Genomic DNA, 13,624 nt, shown 5'->3' on the forward strand with positions numbered 1-13,624 from the left:
TAAGGTGTCCTCATACACAGATTCTACTTCTCGTGTTTTGCTCGGTTCACTTTCGACTTTAGATGAATTGATTATATCCATCGAATCATTAACATAACCACTGTCTTCATTCATGTCGTATTCCCTACCTTGTTTTATTTGAGATGAGCTCATCATCCGAAACTAATCGTTGATGTGCGTTTGGTTCGCAACGTAAGCCTGTTGCCATCCTATGGCATCATCTGTGCTCTTGTCTAGTGAGCTGCTGCGATCTAGTACACAATTTGTTTTTACGTTTTGTTCTTTTAGACCTCTTGTCGTCTTTGTATCCATTTTAATTTAGTTAACACTTTATATTTTATCTTTTAAAGGCCTGCAAATTTTTCTGTTAATTATTTTGCCCGATCATTGCAAGTTCGCACTGCTGGACATTCAGTGCTTGTCTTGCAATTGTTTTACACCCAACATTTATATTATAATCTGTACTTTAGTGAGTAAAACTGACAAATGTCCTGTCACCGAGCGCCCCGTATAACACACTACCGTGTTTATGTCACTCTTCCCTAACAACCAAACCATTAGTCTTGTCACGGAAAAAGCCCCATATATAACACTAACGTGCTGTGAAACACGCTAATGTTACCCTCCGAGAGGATTTCGAATTTTGACTGCACGTGTGTCTCATGGACAAAGGTATCGGACTATAATTTTGAATATGGAGAAATTAACAGAAAAACTAAACGGTCTTTTAACCTTGGGAGTTAATGAAAGTGGTAAAATCATAACACCACTTTTGATCAAAGAAACATAACTCCAAAACCAGTGTTTTGAGATAATTTGATGTAAAGGTTTCGTCCAAAAATCTGAGTACTTTCTTAAAAGTTTTTCACAAACATTTCTATGGTAAATAAAAAGTGTACTTCATTGCCTGCTGTTTTCTACAAGGTACTAAATATTCAAGTCGCTCGATGGATACTAAGGTAAGTCTTTCCGCTTCCAGGATTGGAATGACTCCTTACCCTCTCCCTTAAAACCCACATCCTTTCATCTTTCTCTCTTTCCTGATGAAGCAACCGTGGGTTGCGAAAGCTTGAAATTCTGTGTGTGTGTTTGTGTGTTTTTTTATTGTGCCTGTCTACCAGCGCTTTCCCGTTTGGTAAGTCATGGAATCTTATATAAAACTAAAATAGAAAGAAACTTCCACATCGGAAAAATATATTAAAAACAAAGATTCCAAGACTAACCAAGCGGGAAAGCGCCGGTAGACAGGCACGATAAATAAAACACACAAACACACACACAGAATTTCTAGCTTTCGCAACCGACGGTTGCTTCTTCAGGAAAGAGGGAAGGAGAGGGAAAGACGAAAAGATTTAGGTTTTAAGGGAGAGGGTAAGGAGCCATTCCAATCCCGGGAGCGGAAAGACTAACCCTAGGGGGAAAAAAGGATAGGTATATACTCGCGCGTGCACACACACACACACACACACACACACACACACACACACACACACACACATATCCATCCATACATATACAGACACAAGCAGACATATTTAAAGGCAAAGAGTTTGCGCAGAGATGTCAGTCTAGGCGGAAGTGCAGAGGCAAAGATGATGTTGAATGACAGGTGAGGTATGAGTGGCGGCAACTTGAAATTAGCGGAGATTGAGGCCTGGCGGATAACGAGAAGAGAGGATATATTGAAGGGCAAGTTCCCATCTCCGGAAATCAGATGGGTTGGTGTTGGTGGGAAGAATCCAGATAACCCGGATGGTGTAACACTGTGCCAAGATGTGCTGGCCGTGCACCAAGGCATGTTTAGCCACAAGGTGATCCTCAATACCAACAAACACTGTCTGCCTGTGTCCATTCATGCAAATGGACAGTTTGTTGCTGGTCATTCCCACATAGGAAGTGTCACAGTGTAGGCAGGTCAGTTGGTAAATCACGTGGGTGCTTTCACACGTGGCTCTGCCTTTGATCGTGTACAACTTCCAGGTTACAGGACTGGAGTAGGTGGTGGTGGGAGGGTGCATAGGACAGGTTTTACACCGGGGTCGGTTACAAGGGTTGGAGCCAGAGGGTAGGGAAGGTGGTTTGGGGATTTCATAGGGATGAACCAAGTGGTTACAAAGGTTAGGTGGACGGCGGAAAGACACTCTTGGTGGAGTGGGGAGGATTTCATGAAGGATGGATCTCATTTCGGGGCAGGATTTTAGGAAGTCGTATCCCTGCTGGAGAGCCACATTCAGAGTCTGATCCAGTCCCGGGAAGTATCCAGTCACAAGTGGGGCACTTTTGGGGTTCTTCAGTGAGAGGTTCTGGGTTTGAGGGGATGAGGAAGTGGCTCTGGATATTTGCTTCTGTACCAGGTCGGGAGGGTAGTTGCAGGATGCGAAAGCTGTTTTCAGGTTTTTGGTGTAATGGTTCAGGGATTCAGGACTGGAGCAGATTCGTTTGCCACGAAGGCCTAAGCTGTAGGGAAGGGACTGTTTGATATGGAATGGGTGGCAGCTGTCATAATGGAGGTACTGTTGCTTATTGGTGGGTTTGATGTGGATGGATGTGTGAAGCTGGCCATTGGACAGATGGAGGTCAATGTCAAGGAAAGTGGCATGGGATTTGGAGTAGGACCAGGTGAATCTGATGGAACCAAAGGAGCTGAGGTTGGAGAGGAAATTCTGGAGTTGTTCTTCACTGTGAGTCCAGATCATGAAGATGTCATCAATAAATCTGTACCAAACTTTGGGTTGGCAGGCTTGGGTAACCAAGAAGGCTTCCTCTAAGCGACCCATAAATAGGTTGGCATACGAGGGGGCCATCCTGGTACCCATGGCTGTTCCCTTTAATTGTTGGTATGTCTGGCCTTCAAAAGTGAAGAAGTTGTGGGTCAGGATGAAGCTGGTTAAGGTGATGAGGAAAGAGGTTTTAGGTAGGGTGACAGGTGATTGGCGTGAAAGGAAGTGCTCCATTGCAGCGAGGCCCTGGACGTGCGGGATATTTGTATGTAGGGAAGTGGCATCAATGGTTACAAGGATGGTTTCCGGGGGTAACAGACTGGGTAAGGATTCCAGGCGTTCGAGAAAGTGGTTGGTGTCTTTGATGAAGGATGGGGTCAACATAGCTCATATGTGTGTGTGTGTGTGTGTGTGTGTGCGCGCGCAAGTATATACCTATCCTTTTTTCCCCCTAAAGTAAGTCTTTCCGCTCCCGGGATTGGAATGGCTCCTCACCCTCTCTCTTAAAACCCACATCCTTTCATCTTTCCTGACGAAGCAACCGCCGCTTGCGAAAGCTCGTAAGTTTGTTTGTGTGTTTGTGTGTTATTTTATTGTGCCTGTCTACTGGCGCTTTCCCGCTTGGTAAGTCTTGGAATCTTTGTTTTTAATATATTTTTCCCATGTGGAAGTTTCTTTCTATTTTATTTACATCATATATATATATATATGGAAATTGTTGTGCTTGGCAGGAGAGCCAACACCATGTTACTAGAGGAGGCTGAAAGACACGCGATTTAGCTCACACAGGCTGGCGTGAGGTCTGGAACAGGACAAGGAAATTAGAATTTAGAAACAACGGATGTAGCTGATGGAATACTTAACTTTAATCCATTAATGACGAACGTCGGTCTTGACGATACACGATTCACGATATCAATAGAAACTGATAATGGCGCCTTGCTAGGTCATAGCAAATAACGTAGATGAAGGCTATGCTAACTATTGTTTCGGCAAATGAGAGCGTATTTTGTCAGTGAACCATCGCTAGCAAAGTCAGCTGTACAACTGGGGCGAGTGCTATGAAGTCTCTCTAGACCTGCCGTGTGGCGGCGCTCGGTCTCCAATCACTGATAGTGGCGACACTCGGGTCTGACGTATACTACCGGACCGTGGCCAATTTAAAGGCTACCACCTAGCAAGTGTGGTGTCTGGCGGTGACACCACAGAAATAATAAGATTTAATTTTTCAGCATTCGGACAAGCACAATAAGCTGGGCTACGCCTCTAAATGGGTTCATATTAGTTCTGCATGGGTGAAATAGTCTTTCTCTTGCTGTAGATTTATGCTTACCATATTCACCTACAAAATCTTGACCATGTCCATGATATAGTAATCGGATCTTCGTGATAACTGCGAAGTACACAGGTGGGCGTCTTCAATTCTTCTATATTACAGTACTACTTGGAATAATAACTCAATTTTTCACTAACGTAATACAAATGTGTTATTTCTTCCAAATACATCAAAAATAGTCTTTTCACTTATTCTCATAACCAAAGTGATAACCACAGACTACACTCTTAAATAACGTGTGTCAACCTTCGTTCATTAACAGAGAGCAAGTCCTTCCTCTTACTGCGGAACAGGAAAAACATTTTATGTTTTTTAACATTTGAAAATAAAAAATACATGATGGTCGGCGCAGGGTCTCCACTGTGCTACCGCTTCTCCTTTTCGTTTGCCTTTAAAGAAAACGAAAACATAAAAGCAAAAAATGTAAAAGGTACATCACAAATGCCCCCCCCCACCCCCCCTACTGCATACTGTCTAAAATAAGTCTCTTTATTTAGGGGGACAGTATACGGTATACTTATTTATATTGGGGCTCATAGTTTGGTCACTTAGTACACGTCAGTGGAATTTTAATATCCTTGTGCTACTACCGGTGTATCTACAAAGCTACATTTCTTAGTCCACTGCAAATTTATACACATAAATACATTCACATATATTTATATACATTCACATATATTTATTTTACATAATTGCACGTCCATGTTGTGCTACCGTCTTAGTTTGTTATTTATACTTACATTTGTTAAGATGTATGGGGTGAACAGGGGAAAAGTGTAAATTACTTAAATTGTCGTTTCACTGTGTTTTAAAAATTGTTTTTCTCACTTGCTTTCGGTTCATTGGCAATTCTGATAAAGTGTCCTTTGGGCACACGCTGTCTCATTGTTCGCTGCATGGCCAGCACATCTCATTGTTTAACGTGTCCGCCGCAGTAACACAAGTGCCACGTGAGCACCAGCACTGCCCGCACATCCATTGTAATGACGCTCCAGGCTAATGCAGTCGATGTTGTGTATGCCCTCTAGCCCAGAAACTGGATACGACGGATTCAGTCCAACGCCCAACCTGAAGAACACCAGTACCTCACCTCGCAACTGGACGAGGTTTTCGGCCAGTGAAATTAAAGGTAAGTGCCGCACTGCAGGACTCGGATTATCTTCCGATATGCATGGTAGTTCAGCGGTCCTCACACATCAATTAGTGGTTATACGGATTTCCTCTGATTTATCCGTAGCACACGCATCACACTCACTGTATTCACTTCGCTAACCTGTAGCATTTATTCTTATCATGGCTCAGCCATTATATTCACTATTATCAGACCGTAATATTTTTGTATTACTTCTCCAATTCTATTCAATACCTCTTCATTAGTTATGTGATCTACCCATCTAATCTTCAGCATTCTTCTGTAGCACCACATTTTGAAAGCTTCTATTCTCTTCTTGTCCAAACTATTTATCGTCCATGTTTCGCTTCCATACATGGCTACACTCCATGCAAATACTTTCAGAAACAACTTCCTGGCACTTAAATCTATACTTGATGTTAACAAATTTCTCTTTTTCAGAAACGCTTTCCTTGCTATTGCCAGTCTACATTTTATATCCTCTCTACTTCGACCATCGTGAGTTATTTTGCTCCCCAAATGGCAAAACTCCTTTACAACTTTAAGTGTCTCATTTCCCAATCTAATTCCTTCAGCATCACCCGACTTAATTCTACTACATTCCATTATCCTCGTTTTGCTTTTGTTGATGGTCATCTTATATCCTCCTTTCAAAACACTATACATTCCGTTTAACTGCTCTTCCAAGTCCTTTGCTGTCTCTGACAGAATTACGATGTCATCAGCGAACCTCAAAGTTTTTATTTCTTCTCCATGGATTTTAATACCTACTCCGAATTTTTCTTTTGTTTCCTTTACTGCTTGCTGAATATACAGATTGAATAACATTGGGGAGAGACTACAACCCTGTCTCACTCCCTTCCCAACCACTGCTTCCCTTTCATGCCCCTCGACTCTTATAACTGCCATCTTGTTTCTGTACAAATTGTAAATAGCCTTTCGCTCCCTGTATTTTACCCCTGCCACCTTCAGAATTTGAAAGAGAGTATTCCAGTCAGCATTGTCAAAAGCTTTCTCTAAGTCTACAAATGCTAGAAACGTAGGTTTGCCCTTCCTTAATCTAGCTTCTAAGATAAGTCATAGGGTCAGTATTGCCTCACGTGTTCCAGTATTTCTACGGAATCCAAACCGATCTTCCCGTAGGTCGGCTTCTACTAGTTTTTCCATTCGTCTGTAAAGAACTCGCGTTACTATTTTGCAGCTGTGACTTATTAAACTGATAGTTCGGTAATTTTCACATCTGTCAACACCTGCTTTCTTTGGGATTGGAATTATTATATTCTTCTTGAAGTCTGAGGGTATTTCGCCTGTTTCATACATCTTGCTCACCAGATGGTAGAGTTTTGTCAGGACTGGCTCTCCCAAGGCCGTCAGTAGTTCCAATGGAACTCAAGTCTTTCAGTGCTCTGTCAAACTCCACACGCAGTATCGTATCTCCCATTTCATCTTCATCTAAATCCTCTTCCAATTCCATAATATTGTCCTCAAGTACATCGCCCTTGTGTAGACCCTCTATATACTCCTTCCACCTTTCTGCTTTCTCTTCTTTGCTTAGAACTGGGTTTCCATCTGAGCTCTTGATGTTCATACACAAGTGGTTCTCTTAGCTCCAAAGGTCTCTTTAATTTCCCTGTAGGCAGTATCTATCTTACCTCTAGTGAGTTAAGCCTCTACATCCTTACATTTGTCCTCTAGCCATCCCTGCTTAGCCATTTTGCACTTCCTGTCGATCTCATTTTTGAGACGTTTGTATTCCCTTTTGCCTGCTTCATTTACTGCGTTTTTATATTTTCTCCTTACATCAATTAAGTTCAGTATTTCTTCTGTTACCCAAGGATTTCTGCTAGCCCTCATCTTTTTACCTACTTGATCCCCTTTTGCCTTCACTACTTCATCTCTCAGAGCTACCCATTCTTCTTTTACTGTATTTCTTTCCCCGATTCTTGTCAAGTGTTCCCTTATGCTCTTCCTGAAACTCTGTATAACCTCTGGTTTAGTCAGTTTATCCAGGTCCCATCTCCATAAATTCCCACCTTCTTGCAGTTTTTTCAGTTTTAATCTACAGTTCATAACCAATAGATTGTGGTCAGAGTCCACATCTGCCCCTGGAAATGTCTTTCAATTTAAAACCTGGTTCCTAAATCTCTGTCTTACCATTATATAATTTATCTGATACCTTCTAGTATCTCCAGGATTCTTCCATGTATAAACTTTCTTTTATGATTCTTGAACCAAGTGTTCGCTATGATTAAGTTGTGCTCTGTGCAAAATTCTACCAGACGGCTTCCTCTTTCATTTCTCTCCCCCAATCCATATTCACCCACTATGTTTCCTTCTCTTCCTTTATCTACTCGTTTAATTCCATTAAATTTTCGTCTCCCTTCACTACCTGAATGATTTCTTTTATCTCATCATACATTTCATCAATTTCATCATCATCTGCAGAGCTAGTTGGCATATAAGCTTTTACTACTGTAGTAGGCGTGGGCTTTGTGTCTATCTTGGACACAATAATGCGTTCACTATGCTGTTTGTAGTAGCTTACCCGCACTCCTATTTTCCTATTCATTAGTAAAGCTACTCCTGCATTACCCCTATTTGATTTTGTATTTATAACCCTGTATTCACCTGACCAAAAGTCTTGTTCCTCCTGTCACCGAACTTCACTAATTCCCACTATATCTAACTTCAACCTATCCATTTCCCTTTTTAAATTTTCTAACTTACCTGACAGATTAAGGGATCTGACATTCCACGCTCTGATCCGTAGAACGCCAGTTTTCTTTCTCCTGATAACAACGTCCTCTTGAGTAGTCCCCGCCCAGAGATCCGAATGGGGGACTATTTTACCTCCGGAATATTTTACCCAAGAGGGCGCCATAATCATTTAATCATACTGTAAAGCTGCATGCCCTCGGGAAAAATTACGGCTGTAATTTCCCCTTCCTTTCAGCTGTTCGCAGTATCACAACAGCAAGGTCGTTTTGGTTAGTGTTACAAGGCCATATGTTGAGGCACTCAAGCCTCCCCCTCCAACGGCAAGGTCCATTCAATTTGGAAGTGACTTCAATTTACCTGCAATATGTTAGCGAAAATACATAATTAAAGTCCGTAGTAGGCATAAATGGCAGTCCAAAATTGCTCTAAATGCATTTTCCGAAATTTATTTTAAGCCCACATGAACTGTAAATGGTTGCGACAACATACTAGACCTCGTGACAACAAACAATCCGAAGCAAAGGTCCTACATAAGAGGTCAACTCGTAAACATACAGTGGGGTCTTCACAACTACACATAGAAAATTCATTCCAGCACTACTCACTACATGGAAAAAAAGAGGATTTGCTAGAGTCTGCTTCAAAGGTTGCTTCTAAACTTGTAGTGCGTCATTACTGTACTAATTCTATCCTTGGCATTTGATAAAGTTTCATACTATCTACAATATTGACAAGTGCTCGTTTGTAAGGAGTATGGGGATTGTTTAATTCTTTGACGATCCTGACTTTACTCATTCGTATACACATATTTCATGCCGTATACCTGCTTTACTGGTGCGAACACATAAACATGTTTACCTTCGTAACATGTGACCAGTAATTATACTGTATTTTCGTCATGTGTAATTCCACTCATAATTCATTCCAGCTATGGAAGAACGTGCTTATGTTAAAGTACTGTTTTCGCTTCTGCATGTGTCGAGAACTCAGTCTAGAAAATATTGTTTCATTGCATTTTATGTTCATCCCTCGTACGAATTGTATATGATATTTTCATTTATATTCACCTTATAGTTGCTCATGCTGTAACAGTTAGTCACTAAGGAAATATTTTTTATACATTCTGATGTATTTGTATACATTCTGATGTATTTTTACATTCTGATGTATATGTAGCAAATTACTGTGCAGTGGTGTACGTTAAATGTACGATGTACCTTCATTACTATTGACTTCACTGTTTCTTCTTTACTCTTTACTGCTTCTTCGGGATATTCGTTTTCACAATTATTTCTGTGCATGTATCTTCATACTTCGCTTTCCACACTCATACACTCATTCATTCTGAGACTTAAAACTGTATAATCTATTCTTTCTTACGTCGCCTTCATGGCCTTTTCGTAGGTACCCCTGTAATATTCATCTTCATATTCCTCGCCATATACCCATATAATGATTCATTAAAAATCTTCCACATAAATCGCCATTTATACCCATGTATTAGCTGTGGGGTCCTTAGAGTAGCACCACCACCCTATTTATTTCTTCCCACAAATATAAATAAACTCTTATTACTCTAACACTTTCATCTCTTCTTAGTGTCACTCCATATATGATATGTCACCACAAACGTGGATTAACTAATTGATATCTCCAATTGAATCAAAAATTTTTACACTCTATTTCCTAGTATTATCCATCTGTGAAATTCATTTATTTCTCCATATTGCTTTTTAAACATTTTGTGTTCAAAGTTTTATTTTGCTGCTTATGCTTTTCCTATAAGGTACCACGTAGTTAATAGCAATTAACATAAGCGAGTTATGTAATAGCAAATTTGTGGGTATGTATCCTCCCTGTAATTAAGCTCACTACTTCTAATGTTGTCTGTAAATAAGTGTAGTTCTTTAAGCAACACAGCTGCTCCTCTCACTAAATCTTGTACGATATGTTATAGTTTCTGTCTTAGTCACACTCATTTTTTCTGTGTGTATATTTCATTCTATCTTTCCCAGCATCACTCACTTGCGTGCTGTAAGTCGCTTAGTTCTCAAGTTCTGTGCTAATCGCGTTCTTTTAAGTATACCTGTTGTTACTTCTCTTTCAGACCTATCTTAATCCTGTGTATATACTCCTCTTCTTTTAATCCTTATACTTATTTCTAACTCTGGACATTCAGTAGCCTATGTTAACTTCACAAATTTAGCCTATTCTACGCTCCTTAGTTTACTTGCGCCGATGCGCTCCTTTTCTTAAAATTATGTATGCTTAACCTAATGATATACTCTTAAAAGTAGTACTCTTTATAGTATAGTCTCCGACTTGGGAATAAATGTCTGTATTCGTTTTGTTTGTGTAATTGATTTACGTTTGAGTAATCAGCTGATAGGTACTCGCATTTCCTATCGCTTCTGTTTTGTCCAGTTGGCTGCGCACCGTGGAGCAACTTCAATTCTAAAATGGTTTCCGTCGCTGTGTGCAGCGTCTCTTTGTGCATCTTAAAGGGTGCACCGAACGTATCCTTGCATTTTGCATACTCTGCCCCCTATGATCAGCTGTTAGCTGCTTTCATTGTAGTTGTTAATGTATGCTGCACTTAAAGCGCGGCTGCTCATCTCGGTACATTTCACCGCTTATGACACTCACTTAAAGCTCACGCACTGTGAATTCCTTTCTTTTCCTTCATTGTTATCCAAGTTTCTGTACCTGATGTAGTATAACTAAGTAATCTAATGGTTTCCACTCGTTCAGTATTGTGTGTAGTTGTTTTAGTTCTTGTTGTATATTCTCATGTTTCCTTAAGTTATATCAAAAGGTTTCCTTTGCTTCTTTAGATATTTAAGTCTAAAGAAAGTACAATATCAGAATACAAGGAAAATTTCTATTCACTAAGTTGCATCTCATTCTTGGCATGTTAGATACTAAAAGAAAATTGAACATTCCTTATTAGCTAAACAACAGGATAGTAAGAAGTGGGAGAAGAGAGGGTATCGGAAATATGAGTATTGTACCCCCTAGCTGGAGAGGAACCAAGCGCCAGTAAGTTTATTCGTGAAAGGGCGACAAACCTCGTCCGGTCATGTGTTTTATTGATGCAACACTCAGGGAAAGAATGAGACTTGAATTTTAATTTAATAAATCTTTATGTGGATACATGCCTTTTATTTTACCATATTTTTATATTTCTGATCAAGTATCACCCAGGATATGGCTTGTCAACAACGATATATGGACCAACATATAAAAATTGCCATTTTTTATTCAGTGCTTTTAATTCGATGATTCTGGAGGAGTTCTTAGTAGTACCTCCTGTCCAGTCTGGAATTCTGTTACATTTTTCGGTTTCCTTTTGTAAATTTCCTTCCTTATTTGAACTTGCTCTTCCCATGTTACTAGTGCTCGCTGTATTTTCTTATCTAAGGCTATGTCTTTGTGCCCTAGTTTAGGTATTGGTTTTGCCCATTCATCTAGTTCTACCTTTTCAAAAATAAGTTCGGCTGGTGTGTAGGTGATTTACTATTTGCTGAAACGGACCCAGGTATTTTATCCATTTCTTTGGATTCTGTGGTAAACATGGTGGTCCATTGATCGTGACCAGGCCAAATGTCTCATGAAATAAGCGTCAAACAAAAAACTACAAAGAACAAAACTTGTCTAGCTTGAAGGTGGAAACCAGATGGCACTATGATTGGCCCAATAGATGGTGCTGCCATAGGTCAAACGGATATCAACTGCATTTTTTTTTATATAGGAACCCCCATTTTTTATTACATATTCTTGTAGTACATAAAGAAATATTAATGTTTTAGTTAGACCACATTTTTCGCTTTGTGATAGATGGCACTGTAATAGTCACAAACGTATAAGTACGTGGTATCACATAACATTCCGTCACTGCGGACGGTATTTGCTTCGTGATACATTACCCGTGTTAAAATGGACAGTTTACCAATTGCGAAAACAGTCGATATCGTGTTGATATATGGCTATTGTGATCAAAATGCCCAACGGGCGTGTGCTATGTATGCTGCTCGGTATACTGGATGACATCATCCAAGTGTCCAGACTGTTTGCTGGATAGTTCCATTATCTATCTAAAAACGCATCCTCAAATTGATCATATGTCTCACTGAGTTCCGACATCTCTGTAGCCCCTTCTATGTGTCCTACCACATATTTGATCTTTTGAGCTTGTATCCAAGTCCTTAGGCAGTACATTCCTAAGGGCTTCGCTTTGTTTCATTTGAAAATACAGGAAACTGTCGGTGGTTTTATTAAACTCTCATCCATTAACAACGCTGTCCAACAGGATGAAACAGCATTTACATGCGGTGATGACATACCTGTCTCACAAAAGTTTTGCCCATTGCTCGTGTCGTGCGTCGGCATGCTCTCGCGCGGGGTGGGTTGGGCATTGTTGTCCGCGCCACTGATTTCTCTCACTGGCAGACGGCTGTTTATAGCTCCACATGGCGCCCCCAGCGATGATATTACCGTAGTTTGTTTGCTAACTATTTCGTCTATTAATCTTTGTTCTACCAGATTGATATCATGTTCGACGTGTTTTAAAATTTCTTCTTCCTTGTCCCCCCCCCCCCCCCCCCCCCTCCATTACATCCTTTTACCGCCTCCAGATAAGTACGCTATTCGCATTTTTCCGTGAACGTTGTGTTTTCATCTTTTGTATTGCCCTTTACTGTTTCGTAAAATTGCACATTGTCGTGGTTGATTCTTTTACGTTCTAACTTAAGTAATCCTATCTCGACTGTGATTTTCTCTACATTTTCTGTTAAGTCGTCACAGAAAGAATGCAGCTTCGCTACTTCTGATTGTACATTATCTATGTTAACCTGCATATTCTTTTGCATTACCTTTAAATTACCCTGAGTTTCTCTGATTCCGAATAGCTCCTGTCCATACGTGCGTGTGAGTGTTTCAAATTTTTCTTCCACTGTGCCTTTTAATTTGTCACTCATATCATGAACTTAAGTTTGTACTTGTTCGTTATTTTTTCTATCCACTTCCGTGGACATTTGCACAATCTGCTGTGTGAACTTCGTATCCAGATTATTGAGTTCTGTGCGCACATTTTTTACCTCGCCCGAAATGTTTGTCGTGTTTGTGTTTACCTTCCCGATCTCTGCCTTTGCTGTGGTCATGTTCAAATGTGTGTGAAATCTTATGGGACTTGACTGCTGAGGTTATCAGTCCCTAAGCTTACATGCCACTTAGCCTAAATTATCCTAAGGACAAACACACACACTTTTCGTACTGATAAAGTAATCTTATTCTCTCTCTACTTGATTGCAATTGCGTTAACCTCTGAAGCTTTATGTTCTGGATTTTAGGAAATAGGTGCTTGGATTTTCTAATAGATCTACTAGGAACGCATTTTCTACATGCATTGGGCGGTTCTATCTTATTGTTGTCTTGTAACTGGTACTTCCCTCTATTGTAGTTTTATTTGTCCACTCCTGGTATTGTTGTCTTCTTCCTTTTAATTTATTTATTATTTCTTTTTCTCTCAGTTAATATTTTTCCAGTGTTACATCATCATCTTTGTCATGTCATCAGCGTTCGTGGAACATAAAGAAATTATTAACATACATGTATATTCATTGTGTTAACAATACTAGTACTCACAGTTTCGCCCACTATGTATCGTCCGGTCATGGTTGCCACTTTATAATATAATAAAAAATGTTAAAATATATGAAA

The 13,624-nt window shown here is 40.1% G+C and overlaps 1 protein-coding gene across 5 annotated transcripts in view; it reads left to right on the forward strand.

The window, feature by feature from the left end:
• Window positions 1-13,624, forward strand: part of LOC126339400 (uncharacterized) — a 111,077-nt gene that overhangs the window by 67,964 nt on the left and 29,489 nt on the right. For 4 of the 5 annotated variants that reach the window (XM_050001628.1, XM_050001629.1, XM_050001631.1 and 1 more), the window contains exon 2: window positions 5,085-5,185. The exons of the other annotated variant lie outside the window; for it this stretch is intronic. The gene's annotated coding sequence lies outside the window, so the exon portion shown is untranslated. The remainder of the gene's footprint in view (window positions 1-5,084; window positions 5,186-13,624) is intronic. 5 annotated transcript variants of the gene reach the window in all.

This window comes from Schistocerca gregaria, chromosome 1, assembly GCF_023897955.1.
Source record: "Schistocerca gregaria isolate iqSchGreg1 chromosome 1, iqSchGreg1.2, whole genome shotgun sequence".
Lineage (NCBI taxonomy): Eukaryota > Metazoa > Arthropoda > Insecta > Orthoptera > Acrididae > Schistocerca > Schistocerca gregaria.